This window comes from Phyllostomus discolor, chromosome 2 (assembly GCF_004126475.2).
Source record: "Phyllostomus discolor isolate MPI-MPIP mPhyDis1 chromosome 2, mPhyDis1.pri.v3, whole genome shotgun sequence".
NCBI classification, from domain to species: Eukaryota; Metazoa; Chordata; class Mammalia; order Chiroptera; family Phyllostomidae; genus Phyllostomus; species Phyllostomus discolor.
Genome location: NC_040904.2, coordinates 148,802,767 through 148,827,781, shown reverse-complemented (window position 1 = coordinate 148,827,781; position 25,015 = coordinate 148,802,767). Strand labels below are relative to the sequence as shown.

Below are 25,015 nucleotides of genomic sequence, written 5' to 3'. Positions count from 1 at the left end.
TTCACCATAGACAGTAGCAACCTCAGCATACAATTTTTCTTTTCTTAAGTCGAGAACTTTCACCTTTTCTGTGAAGGAAACACCTTACAAGTTCTCTTTGGTCTATCCAAATTGCCAGCATTAATACTTTGGGGCTTTGAAGCCATTATTGAGTAAAATCAGTGTTCCTTGAACACAAAGACTGGGACCCCATGACACGGGACTGGGTGACCTGGGTGACTACTGAGTGACTGAGGGTGGGGGCAAATACAGAGTGCACACATGGTTCACATCCCCAGCAGGATGGAGCAGGACAGTGTGAGATTTCATTACACACATCAGAATGGTGAACAATTTAAAACTTCTAAATTGTTTATTTTTGGAATTTTTCATATAGTGTTTTCAGACCTCAGTTAACTGTAACTGAAACCACAGATAAGGGTGTACTTATGTACAGAAAGCTTCTTGGGGCAGGCCCTCAGGATCAAACCTGTCCAGGGAGAGGAGAGTGAAGGAGGCAGGACCAGGCACAGGGAGAAGTTGAACTGAGATGAGGTTGCAACAAACCCTCAGCAAGTCACACAGGAAACTCTGACACTGGGGTAGTCCTTCGGAAGTGTCCCTTCACCTCACACTGGCCAGTTATTGGATGTAGGTCTCCTCGTCCCAACCCTTCTTCCTGCAGAGTGTGACCTTGAGCAAGGAGGCTCAGCTGGAGCCTTAGCCAGCTGTGCGGATGAGCACTTCAGTCCTCAAGTGGGACATCTGGGCAGCAACCCGTAACATCCCCTACAATTTAATCTGGAAGAGGGAGGAACAGGCAAGGCTGCCATGCTTCTTAGGAAAGTGATCAGAGCTGACTTGTCAAAATGAAGCAGTGCCACTCTGAGAGTGACCAACCCTCCATAGGATCCTGACAATTATTTCAGGCTTGAATCTTCCTCCTCCTCCACTTTCTCTTCTGTTCCATAGGCTCCTTTAACTTTCTAGCCAGTTCCTTTTCTATCTTAATCACATGTATATGTGTCTGTGCATTTCTACTCTCCCAAAGAATGTTTATGCTCCTTGGCTTTTCTCCACCTGCTTTTTAAACAAAACTCTGTCTCCTAGGATTCCTCAGGGAGTTACAGAAAAGCCTCAGAATACTACCATACTAGCTCAACTTCATCTCCCAACCAGCTGCATAAACTTCCTCTCTTCCTATATTTACATTCTCCTAGTCCATTGGGTAAGCCTCCCACCATGTAACACCTGGCAAAAGTATGTTTCTCAATTCCTCTATTAGCAACTTACCTCAAAACTTACTTTTCAGGTAACATAAACTGATTAACTGGAAATGAGAAAACAAGCAGTCTCTGGTAATCCACAGCACAGAAGTTATCAGATGGCCACTTCCTAACCACTCAAAAAAATCTAAATAAAAATAATGCAGTGAAACAACAGCAGCAAAGATGTTTTGTTGGACTTCAACTATGAACTCTTGAAAGGTAGTAACTGCACCTGTTCTGTGCTCCTTTCCATTGCACAATGTCTAGCACATGGTTAGAACTCAATAGAATGAGATAATTTTTTATCCAGCCCTGCACCTGGGAAGACTGGCAGGCTGCCACCAACTAGATGGCTGGTGTACTTGAGAGATTCCTGCACCTTTACTTACAACTAGAAAGTCATGAATTAAAGCATCTAGACAGACTGCTATAAGGATTATCCATGGAATAGAACAGTGTTTTGCTTGTATTTTTTTAATGAGAACGAAATGTAGTGGTATAATCCTTCTTTATGAATCAAGAAGACAATTGAAGGAGCAAGGAGGATTATGAAATTATGTTACTTCTGTATCATCAACCCTGAAGGAGCTTAACATTCCTTCATTTCATTTTAGCAAAGATTATATTTTATTAAATAGAATTAAAAATGTTTTATTTGCTCTTACTAATTGCAGTAATTCAGGACTTCTTGCCTGGTAAAATATTAGATGGTGTGAAAATGAGGGCATCGTGCAGAGAAAAATCATCTTCCACTAACACCTTTAAACTGAATGGGAAGATAATGAAAAAATGCAAAGTAAATGTAACAAGTTAAATAAAATTATCCATTTATTTTGGAGATAAAAAAGTAATACAAACTATGTTCTACATCTATGATTCTTCATGATGATATTATTTTGCATTTGGGTTTCCTGCCCCCCAAAATCTAAAATGGATGCTCCACATGGTTAATATTTTCCTCTGTCTGCTCTGGTCTTTAGGGGTAGTACCTAAGGAAGAGCTGGCAAATTGTAAGGAATTGAAAAATTAAAAGGCTTTCTTGGGTATCTAGGTCTGGTTGTCATTCTCAGATTTTCCAAGTTAAGGAAACTGAGGAGATAGGAACATAACTATGGCTCTTTGGGGAGCAATTATTTAGTGAAATTGGCAACACGTTATCCTTGAAAATAAGGAGAACGAAACTTATTTTAACATTGAAGTGAATCTGGAGTGATAATGAGAGTTACCAAAATAGTTATTTGAAGCAAGGTCTGAATATGATGAAGGCAAAAAGGAAATAATGTAGACCAGATTTTGTTGTCTTTTTTTAAACAAAAATAGCCATTATTTATAATGTGCTAGACTTCCCATATGTTATCTTATTTACCACTAATATCAAACCAATGAGATTTATAATTCCTATTCTGTAAATAAAGAATAACAGCCCTGGCTGTGTAGTTCAGTTGGTTAGAGCACTGTCCTGATAAAGCAAGGTTTGGGGTTCAATCCCTGGTCAGGGCTAATGCAAGAGTCAACCAATGAATGCATAAAAAAATAACAAATTGATGCTTCTTTCTCTCTCAAACCATTAAATAACATTTTTAAAATTACATTTGAAAAAAATTAGAGATGTTAAGGAATTGTCCAAGGTCACAACCCTAATAAATCATAAAGAGAGGGAATTTTGAAAAGAGGCCTAGTCAAGGAACAGGCATAAATGACCCATGAACATGCACAACAGGGTGGGGACTTTCCATGGGAACAGGGTATAGGTGGGACACCGGCAAGCAACAGGAGAATATAGGGACAACTGTAATACAATAATTACACACACACACACACACACACACACACATATGATTTATGTTAACATGAAAAAAAGAAGTGTGTCTGATTCCAAAGCCTGTGCTTTCCTTAAAACTCCAAGAAGAATATCAAAATGTGAACATTACTTGAATATCAGCAGTGATGACTATTTTAACTTGTTTTCAGGAGGATGAAGATTTAATTAATAAGAAGTTACTTTAAGAGGTGGTGAAAGTAATTACACATTTGAAAGAGAATGGTTCAAGATTTCGTGGGTTTGGGAGTACCCTGGAGTGAATTTGGCCCGAAGAGCTGCAAACACAGTAAACGCCAGGGGACTCCGTGCTGAAGACACGGGACAGTCCCCATTCATTTTCATTTTCAACATCTGCATCAGGAATAGCTGGCTGTCATTTCAACGTGTCTCTAATCACCATGATCTCACTTGCAATAATCAAAGTGGTTTTGTTTGTTTGTTTGCCAGTTAATAGCGCTGCTTCCCAAGGAGGGAGTAATTTGCATGTAACTTCAGTAATAGTTAGTAACAACAAAAAATATCTTGGAATGATGGTAGAGGTCAAAGCTGATAGTTTCTGTTGGATCTGAAAGGCTAGAATAATTGATGTCAGTTTGGCTGGTTGCATGAAAATGACAGGACAGTAAGTTTAATTGCCATAATTCTGAATATTGTGTCTAGAAACTACTTGTTCTGTTCATGTCATTTCCATGCAAATGCTGTAAGAATTAGAGATGAACCTCAGGTGAAATCCCTATGTAGGTGTATTTTAACCTCATGAAAATACGAAGTACTTTATTGTTTAAACTTCTATAGCATCTCTACTTCCAAAGATTTCCCAAGAGCCTCATCTAAATGCTTACCAATTCTCACAGTATTTCTATAAAATTGAGATAAGTACTTTTAAAAACACTTGCTAGAACAAGGAACATTATGTGATATTAATGAGAAATAAGCAGATTAATTTCATTACACATTGTGGAAGTTTAAAATGGCAATCAAATACTGTGAAACACTTTAGGCTTCTCCTGTTCTGGTTTTGTGGCTGAGTGCCAGAAGCTGTGCTGGAAGTAATGAGGTGGCGAGCAAGGCAGCACCCGAGACAGGTACACGCAGTCTGAGCAGGACGACTTGTCCACACGGAAAAATAAAATCAAATCTCTGTTTTAAATAGTAACAATTATAAGATTGTCGGTGGAAGGCTCCTGTGTGAACTGATCACACTTGATCAAAAATAACAAGCTGTGACAAATAGAAAAACGCAAGACTTCAGTAATTTACTAAAGAATGTCTCCACTCAAAGCTTTGTGGCAATAAATGTCTTGTTTGGGTCACAATTGCAGAGTTGAAATAACAGCCCATGAATACCTGGAGAAATGACTATGTACCCAAGGTGAATGCTAAAGCCTTCCTTCTTGAATGAGCCTTTTAATCACGGCATTCTCTAGGCTCTGAAAAAGTCTTCAGTGGTCCCACCTAAAGATTAATGGGAAAAGCCGAAACTGAGTTGGCCTATTTGCAGAAACAATTTTGAAGATTTACTGATGGTTGACAAATGCCATTTAAGCTTTCAAAGCCAGCCATATGCTTTTGAACAGGATTTAAAGGAAATCCTCCCACGAAAGAAGATGACTTTGAAGGGTCTCTGTGGTAGCCTCTGGTTTTTAGGTATGTGGACGTGTTGCTGGGTTTTCTTTCTTGCCCTGCTCCCTCCCCCGATCATATCTTCACTGAATTTTTAAAAGATATGGCTCAGAAAAAGACCATAAGCTTTCCTCTAACAGATTTCTGTGTTCAGAAGGTAGCTGTATACTTCTGCTTGTCAGTGAGAATTGAACCAGCTCTTGCCAGGCGATTGTACACATGGAGTATCTTTCTCAGTTGCCTTTCTACTAATATAGGGGCTGTGAATGTCCTCTCATTTTGAAAGTTTAGCGTGACATTGTTCAAATATACAGTTAATGCTTTTTGAAGGAGTTTGGATTTTTAGTTTTATGTTAATATATAGATTATTTTAGACTTCTAGAATGTCACAGCCACAGGTACATTATACATCAGACTTGAATGAGTATGGGCATCCACTTTTCTGTGTATCTTGTCATCGGTTTTTGGCCCAAGTAAACTTTGTTCAGCCCTAAAAGTAACACATTTCCAAAGAGATTACATTCAAAAAAGACTTCTTCACAAGGTAAAAATCTGAATGCAATTTTAAAATATTATCCAGCCACAATGGGGATTAGAATTGGCCCCACTTTCTACTTTGTCATCCTTCTGCTCTGTCAGTGAAATCTTGGAGTGGCTTCATGAACGGGAGGACTCCTCCTATCTTCTCCATCCCCAGAGAGCTGCATGAGTCACTTTGTGTGGGCGTGGCCTCTCAGACCCTAGCTGCCCTGTTGCGGTCCTGGGGACCCCAGGAGTGTCATGGGGAAGTGCAGTGCTGGCAGTGGGGAGGGGGTGCCCATTTCCCTGGGTCCCTGACAGTGATCTGACAGAAGGTGACACTGACACAATGCAGGAGAGGGGGCAGGAGATGGGGGTGAGGTCAAAGCAGAGAAACTGAGAGAATCCAGTGAAGTGGAAGCTGAGAGGATAAACACGTGAAGGCTCAGAGCTCGTTTCCCTGCTCACTTCAGTCAGCCGGACACCTCCCCCCAACCCAGGAAGAAATGCTGCCACTTAACTGCCTCGGTAACAATTAAGGGCCAGGAACGAAGGATTTGGAAACGTGAGCCTCAAATTCCTCTCCGCAGCAGCTGGAAAGCCTAACAGCCACTTTCCTGATTTTTCATTTAAAAGTTAGAACCTACTGAAAATTCACCACAGCCAAAGTGGCATTGCGGGGCACACACACCTGTGAGGACGTCCCCCTCCCCGTTCCCGTTTTCTCTCCCGGGTTATCAGCATTCTCCAGGTCGTCACAAGGGCGATCTTTTTAGAAATTTCCTTCTAATACCATGCATGTTTCTGCCAAAAAGCCTTCAGTGACTCCTGGGGTGTCTGTAACACCAGCAGTATGTGAGTAGTGGTACTTGGTCACCGAATCTAAAATATCTCATCACATGGTGGAAAAGTTACTCCCATTCAATTGCCTTTCAGCTCTTCTGGCTTCATCAAGAAGAAAGTCTCAGTGAGGGCAACTTTGTCTTCAGCACCTCTCTTATGCCCACTAAACTCTCTTCTTATCAAAGGGCAAACAGGCTTCAGGCTCAGTTTGACCTGGCAGCTTTAATTAGGAATCTGACTAGAATTTAATAACATCTTTCTATTTACGACAGATGCTAAACTAGTTTTCTACTTATAGGTAGTGATAGAAGTTTTCCATTTTTATTGAGCTTACCTAGGTAATTTGAGTTAATTGATACATATATCTATATATCTAAAAGTAATCTACACCTGTACATACATGCACACATATATGTATATATGCAGATACATAAAAGAATATAAAATAATAGTTCAGTTACTATCCTTATATGGCAAAATAAGGAGTGAGTAGTTTGGGAAATATGGAGCTTTGAAATAAAATCTAAACTCTCCATGGCCTGTAAAACCCACTACAACCTTCCCTCCACTCCCATCCCCAGGCAGGCCCAGCTCCCTCCACTGCTCCATGCATGCCTTGCATCACCATGCAGAGTGCACACTGGGCCCCGTGGAGAGCATGTGCCGTCCCTACTACCTAGGCTGTCACCCTCAGTCTTCTCATCTAGATCATTCTTACTCATCTCTCAAGTTTCAGCACTAGGCCACCCTTCAAGGAAGTCCTTCTGTCCCATTACTTTACCCACCCCTCCGGTTCTCCCATTGGCAGTTTGAAGGTCCCTCCACTGAGGTCTCACAGCATCTTGATTACATCTTTTTAGAGTGTTTATCACTTCTCTACCTCTTAAATTGTTTATCTCTCTTCCTAGTCTATAAACACTACGAGAAAAGGAATTTTGTTTAGATTTCAGACACACCTGTCTGGAATACAGTATTTGTTCAATAAATGTTTGACTAATTATCACATTTTTTTTACTGGGAAAACAAGCAACCAGGAAAGCTAATGACCAAAACCTTACAAATAACGCAGTAAATGATATATAAATATGCAGTCTACATTGATTGATAAAACTGAGAGCTACACCAAAATAGGAAAATAACCCGAATGTCCATTGGGATAAATACAATATGCTACACCCACACAGCGGGGCGTTATTTGTCAATTAAAAGGAATGCAGCCCTGATATACAATCCCATACAGATAAGCCTTGTGTATGAAACGTCCACAGGAGGCAAACCTATAGAGGCAGAAGTAGATTAGTGGTTGCTTAGGGTTGAGGGGGTGGGAGGGGATTGGTTAGTGACTGCTAATGGACACAGAGTTTCTTTTCCAGGTGATGAAAATGTTCTAAACTTAGATTTTGGTGATAGTTGCATAACTCTGTGAGTGTACAAAAAATCATTGTACACTCTAAATGGGTGAATTGTATGGTATGTGAATTGTATATCAATAGCTGTTGTTGTTTGTTTTTAAAAAATGAGGTGCCCTGGCCAGGTGGCTCAGTTGGTTGGAGCGTTTTTCCAAAAGGTTGCGGGTTTGATCTTCAGTCAGGGTGCATACCTAGGTTGCAGGTTCGGTCCCCAAACAGGGCATGTAAGGGAGGCAACTGATTGATGTATTTCTCACATCAGTGTTTCTCTCTTACTCCCTTCCTCTCTCACATCAATAAATTTATCCCTGGGTGAGGATTAAAACAAAAAGAACAAGGGCTCTAAGTCATACTACCTGACTTTCAGTCTTCCACAATTTATCAGCTAGTGATCGTGGGCAAGGTATTTAGTTTCTCCATGATTCAGTTTCTTTTTTGTAAAACAGAGGTAATAACAGTGCCCATCACACAAGATCATTGTGAAGACTCAGTATGCCTACCACAGAGCCTGTGAAATAGTAGCACTCCAAAAATATCAGCTGTTATTAATATCAGCTAAAAGGTTACATAGTACATTCTGAATTGTGAGGGAAAATGTTACATATTTTAATGTAATTATATTACTTGTCTCAGTTATTTCACAAGTGTTGACATGCCTGTACCATGTATAATAGTTTTGGTTAATAAGCCATCCTGTATATATTAGGGAGAACTCATAATAAAATGCATGGGTATCCACACATTATGCTGCAGTTTAATTCTCAGAACAACCCTGTAACTGTTAGTATCCCCATTTTAGAGACAGAAAAGTGGATACACAGAGTGGGTAACTTGCCCGATCAGTGGCAGAATGGAAGGCTTCTGACGCACCCCCACCCTGTCAGTGCCCTGGCTGGAGCACCAGGCTCTGCTCTGTGCAGGTGTGTCCACGAAAGCACTGCCTGATGGAGCGGACGGGCTTTGCATTGCTTTCCTATTTAAACACACCTCCCACATCAAACTGTCACAACAAGCCCTCCTGTCTTGTCTGAGACTTTACAATGAGAAATATCCTTTTGAAATGGAAAACAGGCAGAGTCTTTGTCTCAAGAATGCTGTTAAATAAACATAACCTAAGAAAGGAGAGGCTTGGGGGGTCTGTACCACAAGGGTATGATCCTTGTCTCTCAACACCAGCATTACAGTACTATTAAGAATACTGGCTAAACGAGTGCTTATAACATCTGACTTCAATCATTGTAGTCAGTAGCAAAAAATGTGTTACACATGGCATATGCATACCACAGCACTTTCTGATTGTATGAGGCACATCCTATGATCAAAAAGGACAATGCAAAACTAATCCTACGTGGGCAGCATAATTCACTGGGAACATCTGGGCACAAACGTCATGGTTTCAGGTTAAATTTTCTCTCCTAGAGTATTCAATAAATCCATAGGTTGACGCTTTAGTTCACATATATTATGTTATAATAATTCATGCATAAGCATAATCATATTTGAGTATTTAATTTTCACTAAATCTCTGCCTTCAAAGAGAGTACAATCTTGTCTGAGGATTTTAATAGTCCATACTGGAGTTTGCATTCCTGGTACTTTTCATGGGTCTGGAACCTAGAAGCTTCCCAATAAATGTTGGCTGAATCAATAAACAAGTGAATAAGTGTGTGAATTATGATTTGAGGGAAAATTACATAACATGGTTATAAATTAACACTTATTCAACATTTTTAAAAGTTCATTATTAATTCATTGAATGATGAATAAATGGACTTTAAATGAATCAGCATGACAAACTGAATTTTCAGAAAGAGACTGAAGAATGAATAAGATTTTTTATTAATTTCCATTACCTTATCTGTTTAATTCATTTAAAAATGTTTTTAAGATCTGGTTTAAAAAGAAGGGTAAATTTGGGGTGATTACCTAAGTCACTCTTAATTTTCAGAATATGATTATTCAATTGAACAGATTCCTGGTGTTATTATCTGAAATGAAGGAAATTGTAAAACAGTTACATATAGACCTGCAGACCCTGAAGTGGTGCACTTGGTGCTCGTCTGCACCCACCAAAGAGTCAGAGTCATACCCATACCCAGCAGATGAGTAATGCCTCACTTTTGCTGGAGTCAGTCTTCCAGCAGCCTCAGCCTCTCAAAACTGAGCCAAGGCATGTAATAGGATTCTGAGTGTCAGATATTACTGTACAAATCCCATACACTAAAGCCTCTTTAAAGAGGAGCCTTTGACTCTCTTCCATATCCTATTTGTTTCCTTGATAAGCTTGATTCTTGATCTTCTGAATGCACGTTGAGTGTATATTGCAATTATACAAAAGCTATGCACGAAGAAGTCTTTCACTTTTCATTGACAACTGCCTGATTTATGAACTAATAACCCAATCATGGCAAAGGAGAAAGAATTCCCAAATTAAACCCCCCAAATAGAACGAATCTATCTGCCTTCATTTGTTGTGATGACAATGAGTCCCGAATGACATTCAGTAGCCTCAGAAGATGTTCCAGTGCAGGTGCTGGTGCTGTTACAGTGGTGTTTTCATATGGGTTTGAGGATTGCCTGAGGGAGTGGGGTGGCCTGAAAAACCTGGACAACTCTAATAGCAGAAGCAATAAAATATTTAAATTTAAGAAATCATTGAAACTTCAGAAAAACAAAAGATGTCCCAGTGCAGGTACTGGTGTTTTTATAATGGCAGCCATGAATAACCAAGAAAAATTTAAGTTTTTTTAAAAGGCATTAAAGCAGAGAATAAATTTTTTTTTTAATTTTGGCATGAAATTTTAACATTGAAAAAATTGAGGCATTTTAAAGATAAGATTGAATTTAGATGGGAAAACTATTCCAAAATAGATCCAGTAAGTGGGGAGAAATTGTTTTTTGTATTTAAGATATGTAAATGATCAGTTTACTTCCAAAAGCTTTTGAGACACGAGATTAGCTAAAATATTACAAAGCAACATGTGTTACTAGACTCTAGATTATGTCCTTGTTTATATTCAGTTTTCACATGACAATATGTGGAAAAATCAATTTACTTTAACCTTGTGAGGTTTATTTTAGATGATGTTAAAAACTATAAACAATGTGGAAAATGCCCATCTACAAGAATGAGGCTGATAAAAAGTGAATTATATAATGGCCGAACTTGGAAAAGGAGGAAAAATACATCATAGCATAGAGTTACTTTAAAGCTTTAATGTTGGCCAAGGGAGATTAAATTGCCTTTGGGGTGTGCAGATGCAGAAGATTCCGTTGGTGTGCTTTTCAAAGCAAAGACAGATGATATTAGGAAATAAGGCATGAGGGCTTCTGCTTTAATCTGTCCACATTATTGTTTTGATCTATGACTAATTGAAACTGCAAGAGGGTTCAAGAAGATTCTTACAGCCAGTCTGAGGCTAGCAGACATGTAAGTCTCCTAAAAATGCATCTAGGAAGATTGCTTGACCACAAAGGAAAGAACGTGTGAAGAATTGTGCTAATTTAAGCCTATCAGTGTCTAATTCAAAATTAATATGCATGTGCACAAAAATGATCGAAAATGAAAAAAAATCCAATGCTTGCTACCAAGAAAGAGGGAAAATGAACTAAAATATACTACACAATCACCAAAAACAATACATGGCTCCCTTTTTATGTCCTTAAATTTAAAAAAAAAAGAACTAACACCCAAGAGTGTTACTAAATCCAAAGGTGATGTCATATCTCTGCTAAAAATCGTGCAGTGGCTCTCAGAGCCTCCAGGATAATCTGAGCTTCTCAACATGACAGAAGAGGCCAGCATGGTCTGGTTCTGGCCCTTGATGCTTTTCCAGCCTTGTGTCGGGTCGTGTTGCAACACAAGCAATCCCCATTCAACTATGCCAACCTGTGTGTAGTTTCTGGAGAACAGCCTGCTCTCTTATGCCCTGATGCTTTCATGCGTGCTGTTCTCCCACCAGAAATGCACTTCCCTCTTCCCCCTCCCTTTACCTTAGCCAACACATCTTTCTAAGGCTCACTTTAAGTGGCAGAGGCCTCTTAGAACACCACCATAGCAGAAACATTGTGATTACCTATTTAATGTAAGTAAAAATGTTCTTTATAAGTTTAGTGGAGAAAGATTAATTCCCACACAACTAAAATCTGGGAAGATTGGTCTTATATTAGATCTTACAGGACTAAGAAACTTTTATCATTTTTATCTTACTTAGAAAATGAAGACTTTTATTCTGTATGTCTCATTTCTTTCTTCGTCATTTTAGTACCACCTTGGGACATTGAGAGTTAGCTTGGAGACGCTAATAGGATAGAAAAATCACCAATATATCTATGATTGAAACACAGGGCTCCCTTACTTAGGAAAGTTGTTTTCTTTGAGCACCGCATCAGATGGGACTCACACTAATGAGGGAGTAACAGGACACTGTAACCAGCCACATCAGTAGGCGGAGAGCAAAGTTACCCAAATTCACCATTTGGAACTCCCAACCATTCCCTTCGAACACCCACCTCACCTCACTATACTTCTTCTGACACTACTGAAATCTCATCTCCTTCAAGACACCCTCCCCAACTAATGGAAAATGTCCAGAAAGATGTTTCTGGACATGCAGTATTTAAAGACATACTCTTTGGAAGCATACAGGCTTATAGTGAGATCACTCGGGGTAAATTACTTTCCTTGCACCCAAGCTGTCTCTGTTCTGGGATTCAAGCATGACTGAGAAAGAGTTTATTTACATGGAGGACCCAGAACCCTCCTAAGAAGTATCTAAAGTGCCTAACTGCAAAACTCGGGTTAAAAGCAGTGGCATTGTTAATGGTGGTGGCATTGGTGATAGTGATACCAATAGAGCACTGAACACTTTTTAGTTTCAGGTGGAAAATGCCTGGGTTGAGCATCTGGAGCACCATTGACTGATCATTGATAGCATCTTAGCACATCACCACAAGTCAAGGCAACAGCAAGAAGAAGTCAATGGCAGATAACATACCATGGTCAAAAGAACTAGTTCTCAGCATACAGATGAGTCATGCCAGCCAAGGCTAGAACTTCCAGAATAACGTGGGAAGGAAAAACTTATTGGAGATTAAAGTTCTTCAGTGCTACGGAAAAAGTTCCTAGTCACTAGGAACTTTTGCCATACAAACAAATCACGGCTATTTTTAATCAGGTTGGTATGGACTAGAAAAATAAAGCATTATACTTAAAACAAGTAGATATTTGAATAATTGGTATTGTATTTTTAGCTTAAGAAAAATATCAGAAACCCTTAGCAGATTAAACATGTTTATCTCAAGTGGCAGAAAAGTATTTTAAGTAGCAGAAACCAACAAAGAGGACAGGAGAAACAAGTATAATGGACAGGATGTGTTAACAAATTTGTGAAATGACTTAGTAGGGATAAAATTATGACAAAGATTAAATTTTTAAAAAATGACTTAGCAAACAAACAGCATGGGACAAGTCAAGAAGCAAGCCAATTCCAACGCAAAACCCTAGAGAGGGGTAGTTTTGAAGGTCAAAGTATTGTTCAAAATAGAAAGAGTCACTGAAAAGTCTTAATAATAAGCAGTTAAAACATCTCCCTCGGCTCACAAAGCCAGACAACTGCCTCCTCACCGCCCAAACTCCCGCCACACATATCAACACTGGTAGAAGACTGGAAAGTTACAGTCTAAAGAAAGTGGCCCCTGAAAGACTCTGGACCAGTGATTTTCCACCAGTGTGCTGCAAGAATTTTTAAGACACACACTACCTGACTATTTAGTCAGGGACACTGACCCCTTTTCCTTCAATTGTCAAGTTAAAAAAATGACAACAGTCAAACAACAGTAGCCATCTGGTGTGAATGAATCAAAATTTAACCTATTTTTTGTCAGATGATCAAAAAATACATATTTTGGTGTGCCGCAGAATTTTAGTCATTAGTGTCTGTGTGCCATGAGGTGGAAAAGGTTGAGAATCACTGCCCTGGACTGAGAGGCGCAAGTGGTTGCCTCCGGGACGTAGGAGTCAGACGTGGAATGTGGGGCACGGGACTTTGTCTCGTTTTGCTTTTTTTTTTAAATACGGAACGCTTCATGAATTTGCATGTCATCCTTATGCATGGGCTGTGCTGATCTTCTCATGTCATTCCAATGTTAGTCTATGTGCTGCCGAAGCGAGAACTTGTTCTTGTTTTTGTATTTGTTTTTCATTATAAAGCCTGTAGTCGTTTAAACTGTACATAACAATAAAATATTATATTGTACATACGTATATAAGTACAAATGTAAATACATGTGTGTATATATATGATAACTTTGACTTAAACTTTTAATTTTAAAAAGTAAAATATAGCATAAAAAGTTTCTAGTCATGAAAACACACTTAAAAGTACACACTACTGTATTCGTGGATATATCCTTATCTTATCACTGATAATTCAAATAGCTTTCCTGAGAATTTTTTTTTAAATAACGGCCTCTTTTCATGACAACGAACTGCCAAGAACACAATTGGTAGGACCGTCACATACAGCCGCCCAAGCTACGCAAACCCCAACTCCAGGGCAGCTGGGACTGGCGGTGTGACCACCAAAGTGAGTTTCCGTGAGTGCTGGAGCTCTGTGTCTTACTGTTTAGTTTGTAGTAAGACTGGTATACTCACTTCCTCATGGCTGGCACAGCTCCTTGCCTTTGTTACTCTTCCTACTTCATCAGCAACATGTGCTTGCTGAGTTCCCACACGTGACTCCGTTCCTTAAACAAGACTCGTTGTAGACACACAGCACGGGCTTTCCCTTTTGGACTTTTCCCCGTTGTTTTTCTCTTCCATCGCTTCTCAGTTAATAATTACACATTTGATATAGGTTACACTGGCTGACGTTTTAAATTTCTGATTCTATATGTAGTCAGACTTGGTCTAAAAGACTCTAAATGTTATACTTTTTTGCACTTCCTTAAGCTTTGTAACTCATTAACCAATAACAATGAATGATTACTCCTCTGGTTGTTTTTAAAAGTTCATCAGTGACTTATTGCTCTTGAGGCATTCATAATCGTATAAATGAGTGTTTCCTAGCAGATGTTAAGGAAATGCAGACAATTGCCTTTATGACAGCAATAATTTGGAAGACAAATAGATAAACCGTGTTATTGGCACTAAAATTACATTTTTCTCAAATCAATTCAGCATTTGCCCTTTTCACTATTGAACGTCTGAGTTTTTTAAATCTCTCTTTTAATTGTTGACTCTGCTCCCTCTACTGGAATCTTGGTTAAATTGAATGGAAAAACAGTTTATCTGAAATGGAATAGTGTATCTATAGAGTTGATCTATGAAGATCAGGATGAAAGGAAGACAATAAGCTGGAAAATAGTTTCCCCAGCATAATTGAAAAGTGCCACTGCAACATGGAGAAACTTTGTGTCTCTCATCTTTGCTTTAAAGAAAAGGATGTTTAAATCAAACTCTTAGGTAATTGAATTCAACTCAGGGTCCGTCTTGTAACATTTTGTTCTTTTGGATAATTACATTTCTGTTTTTACTACTTTGTTTTGAGGTTAAAATGCTTAAAAGCCTTGCAAAAATAACAAGAGCAAAAATAATAAGTACATGGTAGGCACTTCAAAGGATCTCAGAATATGCTTTATAAATATTGCATCCACATTGCCCATACCACTGACTTAAGAACGGTAAAGATTCTCCCATTAATGGGAGAAGAAAGTTGATTTAGGGAGGGGTTTACTTACCTATGAGGGCTCACGTACTCTTCAATAGCAAAATAGAAATAGAGTCCATGCCCTTCCATTTAATTTTGAAATACAGTCATGTTTCTACATCTCCCATATTCAACTAGAACCTAACTCAAAAATTAGTCAATGAGATTTATTGCATTCCTTTGTATTTTTTCTATCCATTAGTATCTATTTGATAGATTATTAACATTTATAGTAGTTGTTTTTAAAGATACAATTTAGCCAACTGCTTAAAGAAGACACAAAGAAGACACAGTATTCTTTAATCTACTTTCTATACTATCCTCTGGGACCCACAAAAATATACTTAGTAAAAGTAATCATCCTAGAAGTAAGAAAGGAAGGAAATAACGTCAGAGGACAGAGGACACAGCGTTCATTCAGCTGGGCAGCCACTTAACATAAGAATGTATCCGTGGTCAACCACGTGCCTGAGGCCGAGCTGAAAGCTGGTGATCTCGCACCCCCCTCCCCCGGCCCTCACAGCATTCAAGAAAGAAGATGGGACTGTAAATGAAGATGTGACCACAAACTGTTTTAAGTGAAATGAGTGGTGGTGGCAAGTTGTGGGTCGTGGAGGGGGAGGGGGGTAGGAGGAGGCAGAAAGAAGAGCAAAGAAAGGTGGGAAAAGAACTAGTATGGTTGGAAGTTCAAGAGGACTTATCTGACCAAGTGATATTTAGGAATAAAAAGGAACCCTGGCTGGGTTGCTCAGTTGGTGGGAGCACCATCCCATGCACCAAAAGGTTGCAGGTTCAATGCCGGTCAGGGCACATACCTAGGTAGTGGGTTTGGTCCCCCGCGTCGGGTGCCTACGTAAGGCAACCTATTGATGTTTTGCTCTCTCACCAATGTTTCTCTCTCTCTCCCTTTCTTTCTCTCTAAAATCAATAAACATATCCTTGGGTAAGAATTTTTTTTAAAAAGATAAAGAGGAGCCAGAGTTTGGAAGGGAGGTTGAGGTGCAGTGGAGCATGGTAGGTGTAGGTAAATGGCACAGAAAAGGTCTGACGGGGGAAAGCACTTGGGGTATATGAGGAGCTGCAGGGCGGCAGGTATCACCGGTGAGCCAGGGGACAGTGGGTCGGTCTGGGCAAGGATGGAGGGCTAAGCGGGAGCCAGATCAGTCAGGGCCTGTCAGCCACGCTAAGGCATTTGGATTTAATCTAGAAGCAAACAGGAATCCATTGGTGGATTTCAGACAGTGCTAGGGAATTATCTAATTGTTTTGAAAAGCTACGTTTGGCTGCCATGTGGCGCGTCGATGGCGGGGCCAGGAGTGGAAGCAGGAAGTGGGAGAATGCTTAGGAATGAGCAATGAGTGGGATCTAGGCAGGCAGATGTGACTAGGAGCAGATGATGACTGCTTCCTCTGGACGGGGCCCTGTGCCAGGCGCCTGACGTGCAGTTTCCCGAGTCCCCACGGCTCTAGCAAAGCCTGGGAGCAGGAAACCGCAGCACAAGGCTCCTCCAAACCCCTTCCCGTGAACAGAAAGTTCATTGGAAATAAAAACTTCTTGTGTCAATCTCAAAGGCAAAACCTCAGGACACATTGGGAGAATCAAAGGCAGTTTGGTGTGACTGGAATACAGACTGTTTGGAAAGGTTTAAAGGGAGGTAAACCTAATCCAGTGAATTAGAACTGGACGGTGGGAACTTTGGCCAACAACAAGCCCTTTCCAGCGTCACACACTGAGCTACCGGCGCGCACCTACATTACCTCGTTTAATCCTCACCGTGGCAGATGAAACAGGTATTACAATACAACCTTAGGAAGTTCAGACCACAAAAGCACAAAAGAGAAAAGTTCTAACAGCAACATAGTAGCAGAACCGTCATTTGAGAACCTGGCCCCTTTTCCAAATCTGCGACCTATTTCCCTTTGTCATTCTACAGCTAGATAGCATCAAGACTCCATTCTGCAGATGCTGGGCAACCAGCAAAGGCCTCTTTGAATCCACAGGATAGAGTAGGATGATGGATCAGAGTCACCCTTTTACATAATACCTCAGTGCCTTTACACGCACTTCAGGATATTAGATGGAATATGGATGGGAAAGATTTCAACCTGCTGGAATGAAAGGGACCCATAGTCACACCATGTTAACTGCAAGATACTTCAGCATCTTGCTTATTGCACAGGGCAGAAAAAACAATAGGAATTTCTGCCTGAGTGAAATAAAATAGACATAGTTCCTTTAATGAAAACTTTTGGAAGATTTTCTTTGAAATATTGCCTTGGAGGTCTTTTCTGGGTAATTATCATGGAGCCATTAAGCACAGCCACAGGCCCAGAATTATTTGAGAGACCCAATGACCCAGCTCCAAAGGCACTCCCTGGGTTATATAAGCAGCATATCACATAGCTTTTTGCTCTGCCTTTTATTTTATATTTTCATTGTCCAATAATAAAGAAATGAAATTATCTGCTAAAAGGTATTAATGGTGTGAAGGAGGAGTGTGGAGTGAAGGTCCCTTTCAATTTCCTTTTTTAAAGAAAAAAAAATCATTGAAAACTTACTTTTTCTGTCATCACCAAAGGTAAAATTAACAGGTTCCTGTGTGTAATTTGTGGGTGTTAGTTCAGTGATTCCCAACCAGGGGCAGTTTGACCTTAGGGGACATTTTTTTGGCAATGTCTGTGTGTTAGTTTGCTCAGGCTGCCATAACAAAGCACCATGGACTGGTTGGCTTAACCAACAGCCATTTAGCACAGCTCTGGAGGGGAGCTTTACAAGATCAAGGAGTCAGCATAGTTGGTTTGCTCTGAAGCCTCTCTCCTCCGTTTGTAGAGGGTGGTCTTCCTCCTGTGTCTCCACATGGTCTTCTCTCTGCCCCTGTCTGCAGGCAGATTTCCTCCTCTTATAAGAGTACCAGCTGTATCAGAATGGGGTCTGCTCTGATGAACTAATTTTAACTTAATTACCTTTTTGAAGACCTTGTCTCCAAATGCAATCACATTCTCAGTTATAGAGGGTTAAGACTTCAACATACAATCTTTGCAAGGAGTGGGAGATACAGTTTGACCCATAACTGTCTAGAAAAGTTCTTGGTTGTCATGAGTAGGTGGGTAGAGGGGCCACTGGCATCTAGTGGGGAAAGCCATGGGTACTGCTTAACACCCTACAGTCCACAGGACAACCCCCACAACAAAGAATCATCCGGCCCAAAATGTCAATAGGTTCAAGGCTGAGAAACCTTGTTCTAGTTCCAAAGTCAATTGTTTTGTTCTGTTTTAAGCATAAAGAAAAACAGAATATGTTACTCAAGTGGATGGTAATATTGTGAATTATAGTACAGTGTTAGTTAGGACTCTGGAAATATCCATGTTCAAATATCTCGTGCAGAGAAAAAAATGTTTCACAAGGTTTTGAAACAGCTTTTTGGAAACATAGTTTAAATTATGTTCTGAAATTTCTGGTTTGGTAAGAAAAGTTGGGAAGAATTTGTGGGTATGAAAGTGCTTTGTATACTGTAAAGTGCTAGACCAAAATAAAATTAAACAAAAAAGGAAGCACAATATAAAATACTAGTTCTTTTATCTTTTAGGGGGAAAATTAAGATAACTTGAGATGGACTGGGAAAAGGGAGAAAATGAAGGTAGAGAGGACCATTGAGGACTCATTGCAATTGCTCGATCTCCTCTCTGAGATAAGTGGGAAGCCCTGGCTATCAACTGGAATTCTGGAATCTGGAGCTAAGGGAGAGATAGACCAGAGGCTATAGACCATGGAGCTAAGCAGTACAAGAAGATGATGTCCAGAGGCTAAATGGAAGTAGGGTACGTGGTCCAGAGAGGTGAGTCTGAATAGGCTCACCCCCGAGGGGACTGTCCAAAAGGAAAGAGCAGCCAGAGATGCCACAAATGTGTGAACAGGTGCAGAGAGGTAGAGAGACTTGCTCTGAGGTTCTGAGGCTCCTCCTTACATGCACAGTTCTTAGGAGTGAAAAGAACAAGCACATATTAAAACCTAAATTTAAGCTATGGAAGGAAAAACTAGAAATTAAAGCATGGATTCCAGAATGCAGTGTAGCTGCAAAGGGTCCAATCCCATTAACTTTGGAGTCAGACAGACCTTTTTCAGACCCTGGCTTTGCCCTTTACCACTAGTGTCACCCTGGGAAAATCTAAGTTTTGTGTATCTCTGTTTCGTCATCTGTAAAATGGGTTGTTATCTAAAGACTCATTAGATTATGTTGGGAGGGCATTGTGTGTCATATAAATGTTAGTTACTATTATTCCAGAAACATTTCAGGGATATAATCAATAGGACTAATGACCATTTAGAGGAGAGTGGAGATGAAGGATAGGATAATGTAAAAAAAATGAGTAAACAAACCATTGGTTTCTAGTTTTGTTGCTTAAAAGAATGGTACTGTATTAAACAAGATGAAGAGACACAGAAGGGAAAGCTGGCTTGGGGGAAAGAGAAAATAATGAGTTTAGTTTGAAATGCATTGCATTTTAGGTGGCTGATTGATTAACTACATAGAGAAATTTAAAAAGAAAGCTGATAGAAATGCAGATCTGTAGCACAGGAGCAAGTTCAAGGCTAGTAATTGCTCATAGAACATAGAGAAAGGCAGAAGAGGTAGAACCTTATGTTATTCCTAGATACTTAAACTTTTCTGATAATTTTTGCTAATTGGATAGTCCTTTAGAATGTATCAGGTGCTATACTACCTCGGGGGGAAAAATCGGTTCCAAATTGGTTGAAAGCTTTTGACATATCTATAGCTGTTACAGTAAATGATCAAAGACCTATGTGTTTTATGATATTACTGTTATTATTATTCATTATTATTGATTGCAGTTCTTACATCTGCATTCCCACATCATTACCTGCCTTGTTGAGTCTGCCTCCCACTGGTAACTTGTTGCTATGAATTTCAAAACAAAACAAAACTAAAATAACAAGATTGCCCAAATCAAAAATACTTCGCTTCTGATAGGGACCTCTTCCTCTGAGAAAAGTTCGTAAACATTCATGACTATCTTTGTGGGCTTTTGATTCTGACTGTTCAAAAAGAGTTTGATTTGCTGTAGTTATTTTCTGTTGGTTTTGTTTTGTTATCTGCTTATTTTTCTACTTTGGATGTGTTGTAAGATGTGAGATTTTTAGATAAGTGGTCTCCCCACAAATAACTATCTTATTTCTTCTTTTGCTATTGATATAATATAAATAAGGCAGATGAATGCCCAGTCACATCCACTGTTTCTATCTATGAGATCAGAATGATAATGTAATTTTTTTCAAATGAGTTTGCTTTGAGTTTCTGTCTTTACAAAGCTTCCATTAAAACATTATGAATGAAGCAAAGGGACCAATAGAACACAAGCCAGCTGTCTCTAAACATTTTTTAAATTATCCTGTCATTTAAAAAATATTTTCAAAATAACCATAAGCATCAATTAGCTAACATTTTCTACTCTTGTTATGTCTGTACAAGTAAGAGTTTCAATGTGTAAAACATTAAGCCATCCAATTATAGTGGTGATGACAGCAAAACAGGTAGTGCTTACACTATGCCAAGGGCTATTTTAAGTACTTTACTTACATTAGCTCAATTATTTCACACAACAACTCTACAATGCAGACACTATTATTATCATCCCTATTTTATAGATTAGGTAACTGAGGTGCAGAGATGTGAAGTAAGTTGCTGAAGGTTGTTCAGCTCAGGAACAGCAAAGTCAGGACTCAAACTAAGGCTGAATAGCTCCAGAATACATACTCTTAACTATTTATTACATTATAAGCTATTTCAAAGAATACCTTTGAAACCTCGGGAAGAATAATAATATGAGAATAAGAATGAGAACATTATGAGCTTGTCCTTTACATATCAATGTATAGTTCCATGTTTTACAAGTAAGTTTTACTTTTAATACGAAGGTCATCAAATAAGACAAAACATTCTTCTTTACACTTTATAAAAAAGGATATCCTGATGGCCAAAAATCATATGAAAAGATACTCAACTGTCTAAGACACAAGGGAAATGCAAATTAAGACCAATATGAGATGCCACTCTAAGATAGCTAAGATGACTAAAATTTAAAAGAAAAATAGTACCAATTTTGATTATAACAAATGGAAACAATCGGATGTCAAACAATTGTAATTTCCTTACAGTATTGGTAGGAGTATGCATCAGTCTAACCACTTTAGAAAACTATCTGGTAGGATCTAATAGTAAATTTCTACATATATGCACCAAGGCCCAGCCATTCCAATCCTAGATACATACCCAACAGGCAAGCACACATACACTATGTTCAACAAAAGACATATTTAAGAATGTTGATAGCAGCACTATTCATAATAGCCACAAACAGAAAAGAACCCAAATATTCAACCCAACAATTGAGTGGATAAATAAATTGTGGTATAATAATAAAATGACATACTATATTACATTGAGAAGACATAAACTGTTGCTTTGTTTGGACTACACATGGATAAATCTCATAAACGAAGTGAGCTAGGGAAAAAAAACCTATGCTGTGCATTACTAGGAGAAAAAAGCCAATCTGAAAAAGCCACATACTGTATGATTCTCAGTGTATAACATTCTGGAAAAGGCAAAACTATGGAGACAGTAGAAAATTCAGTGATTGCCACAAGGGGTGGTAGGAGGAAGGAGGGATGAATAGAGAGAACACAGAAGATTTTTCAGGTAGTAAAAATGCTCTGTGTGATGCTATAATAATGGATACATGTCATTTGCCCAAGTCCACAGAATGTACGACACTAACAGTAAACCCTAGTGTATACTGCAGACTTTGGGCGATTGTAACATGTCACTAAGTCCATAGGTTGTAACAAACATACCATCATCTGGTGGGCCCTGTTGATAACGGGGGAGGCTATGCATGTGTGGGAACAGGAGCATATGAGAAATCCTTACTCTTTAAGCAAAAAATAAACTCTTTAAGCAAAACCTATGCATTGTATCACTCCATTTATGGTAAGATCAAAACTAAGCAAACCTAACACAAAGTGTTAGAAGTGAGCAGACTGGTTCCTTTCAGAGGGAGCAGCAAGAGAAGGGAATGTGAGGGAACTTCTGAGGTGATGGCCATGTACCCGGTGTGTTCACACTGAAAACTCATCAGGTGGGACAGCTAAGATTCATCCGTTTTCCCATATATGTCATACTTCAGTAAAAAATAATTTTCAAAGGTACATTGTTTTGGAGTTAAAAACAATAACATGAAAAAAGTACCTGGAAATAACATTATTCATATTATCATAAAATGCTACTCAAGCCTGCACCTTCCCTTTTGAAGTTCACGGCTTATCTTCAGAAACATATTTGAAAAGTGATCAATTAAAAAGTGCGGGAACAGCTCCAGCCTGGATCCGCTGTTAACAAAAGCGTCTGGCAGAAAGCTAACTGCTGCTGGATCTCTCAAGACAAGCTTGAAATGATTGTACTCAGAAGAAATAGAAATTTCACTGTGCTGCTAAAGAAGAAAATATTTGTCTTCAACTGTGGCAGAGATTAAAGAACCATTTTTTGTTGTTTTCTTGATTTAACAGTCGCACTGTAAGAAATGGCCTCTTTGTTCACTGACCCGTGTGCCCTGTCTCAAGCATGGAAAGTAGGGCTGGAGTTTAAGATGATGGACCAAGTGCCTGCTGCCGTCCTCCCTCCATGAGAAATGATAGAAAAGACATTTTAGCAAGAGAAGGAGGATAAAAGGAAACACAGCAGGAAAGAGGGGGAAAGAGGAAGAGGAAGAAGAAGGAGAGAAGGATGAGAGGGGGAAGCAGAAGCAGCACAGAGTTGCTTGAAAGTCGGAGAAGAGTGGGAGCTTTCAAGGAATGAGAATCTTTGAGGAATCCCTAGGACAGACAGCAAAGAGATCAACTGAAAAGAGAAACCACAACTCTAATGGTGATGACCAAAATTCATTGTGGAAGGTGGACACAACACAAAATAGGGTTTTTTTCCAAAAATGTTTTACACCAGACAATTATATACCTCACACTGAGGAACAGAATAGTCAGATGATGAGAAACACGATATTTTTTTTAAAAAATGGATATGATCATTTGCTCACTCACAGAAAGAAAGCAGTAAAAGAGGGTTCAGTTCAACATTCACTAAGTATCTTCTACATGGCACAGCTTGGCTAGACTTGGAAGTACTAAAATAAAAAAAAAAAGCTGGCCATTGGTCACAAGTACAGCCTCCTGTGGGAGACAGATTTAAACATTTCATTTCAATGTGATGTTGATAACTGTGTGCAGTGATACCAGAGGAGACAGAGCAAATCACATACACTAACCTTAAAGGTCAGAGCAGGTTTCCTGGAGGAGGTGACATCTTACCTCCAAGCTTGAAGGATGGATTAGAATCAGTATTCTCACTCTGGACATTAGAAGGTTGGTGGTGAAGGGTTGGTGCACCACACGATGGAGCTTGTATGCAACACTAACAAATGTGGACTTCATTTGGAAAGGTTTTAAGTAGGGTGGTGATTTGCCTAATTTTGAAATTTTTTGTATATTGTTCTCATTGCCATCCAGAAGGTGGCCTACAGGGATGACTGGTAGCAGCCAGCCACAGAACTGGAAGGCGATTTCAGGTGACTGGTCAGAGGCAGTGAGGGCCTGCAGCAGGGTCTGCAGCAGAGTCAGGAGACAGAAAAGGGGAAGGGCAGAGATGATGAAGAAGGAAGGGAGGCTTGACGGTATCCGAGATTCAGGCATTTTTGCCTGGAAGACAGTTATGGCATTAGCTAGAAACCGGCTCTTCCGAAAAACAAACCATTTTGGAACAACAGAAAATAATGATTTCCATTTTGGACACGGCACATTCCTGTAAGATTGCTAAGTGGACACATCCAGAAGGAAGTTAGTTATATGATTCTGAAACTTAGGAGAAAGGTTAATGCTAGGAATATAAATTTAGAAAGGTATGGGTCTTTAGGTAATACTTAAGCACCTGGGAGCCATCGCCTCCAAGAATAAAGGGTAGAGACTGAAGAGCACTAGGCCAAGGGCACAGCTCCAGAGCACACGGATGTTTAAGGGGTAGATACAAGAAAATTCCACAAAGGAGTCTGTAAAGTAGCAAGGTTGGGAAAGTATGAAAAGAATCCTGAGAGAATGATGACTTGGAAACAATAGAGTATAGAGTTTCCAGAAAGAGCACCATCTAACTCAAGAGAGAGGCCCGGCAAGCCAGGAGTTCATTAGATTTGACAGTATGGAGGTCTCTGTGTCTGTGGCAAGAGCAGGTTTATTAGAGTGTAAGGATGGAAGCTTGTGTGTTGTGCTTGGAAAGGGAATGGGAAGTGAAGACTACAACTGTAAACCAAAAACAGCCCCAAAGGGAATGAGAGAGATTGGGTAACAGGTAAAGGAAGACATGGCATTGAAAGACCCTGTTTTCCTTTTGTTTTCCCCATGGAAAAGGCTTAACTACATGTATACATTGAAACAGAAGAAGAAGAGCTTTAAAAAATACAGGAATTCAAAGGAATTATTCATGGGGTAGATGCTGTAGCATCCCAGAGGGAGGGGGGACCCAAGAGCAAGTCTGAGCAGGGAGAAAAGTGTGGGCAGAGTGAGCAGGCCATAAGACAGAACAAGAATGTGGCCCATTATGTGTTTGGTGGTCCAGAGAATTCCGCTCATTTACATGAAGTAAGAGGGAAGGTGTCCCATAATGGGAGTGGTTGTTGATGATGAGGTTTGAGGCAAGCAGTAAAAGCTGGCCGCAGTCCCTGAGGGAGTAAACTGAGCAATAACAAATAACAGGATTGTTCAGCAGTGTTGAGAGCCCACAAA

The 25,015-nt window shown here is 39.5% G+C and overlaps 1 protein-coding gene and 1 non-coding gene across 2 annotated transcripts in view; one reads left to right on the top strand and one right to left on the bottom strand.

Moving 5' to 3' along the window:
* LGR5 (leucine rich repeat containing G protein-coupled receptor 5) overlaps positions 1–25,015 on the top strand; it is a 144,822-nt gene that overhangs the window by 27,657 nt on the left and 92,150 nt on the right. The gene's annotated exons all lie outside the window — the stretch shown is intronic.
* LOC114514227 lies at positions 13,533–13,638 on the bottom strand. Its single transcript, XR_003685961.1, has one exon. It is a non-coding gene; the product is annotated as a U6 spliceosomal RNA (small nuclear RNA).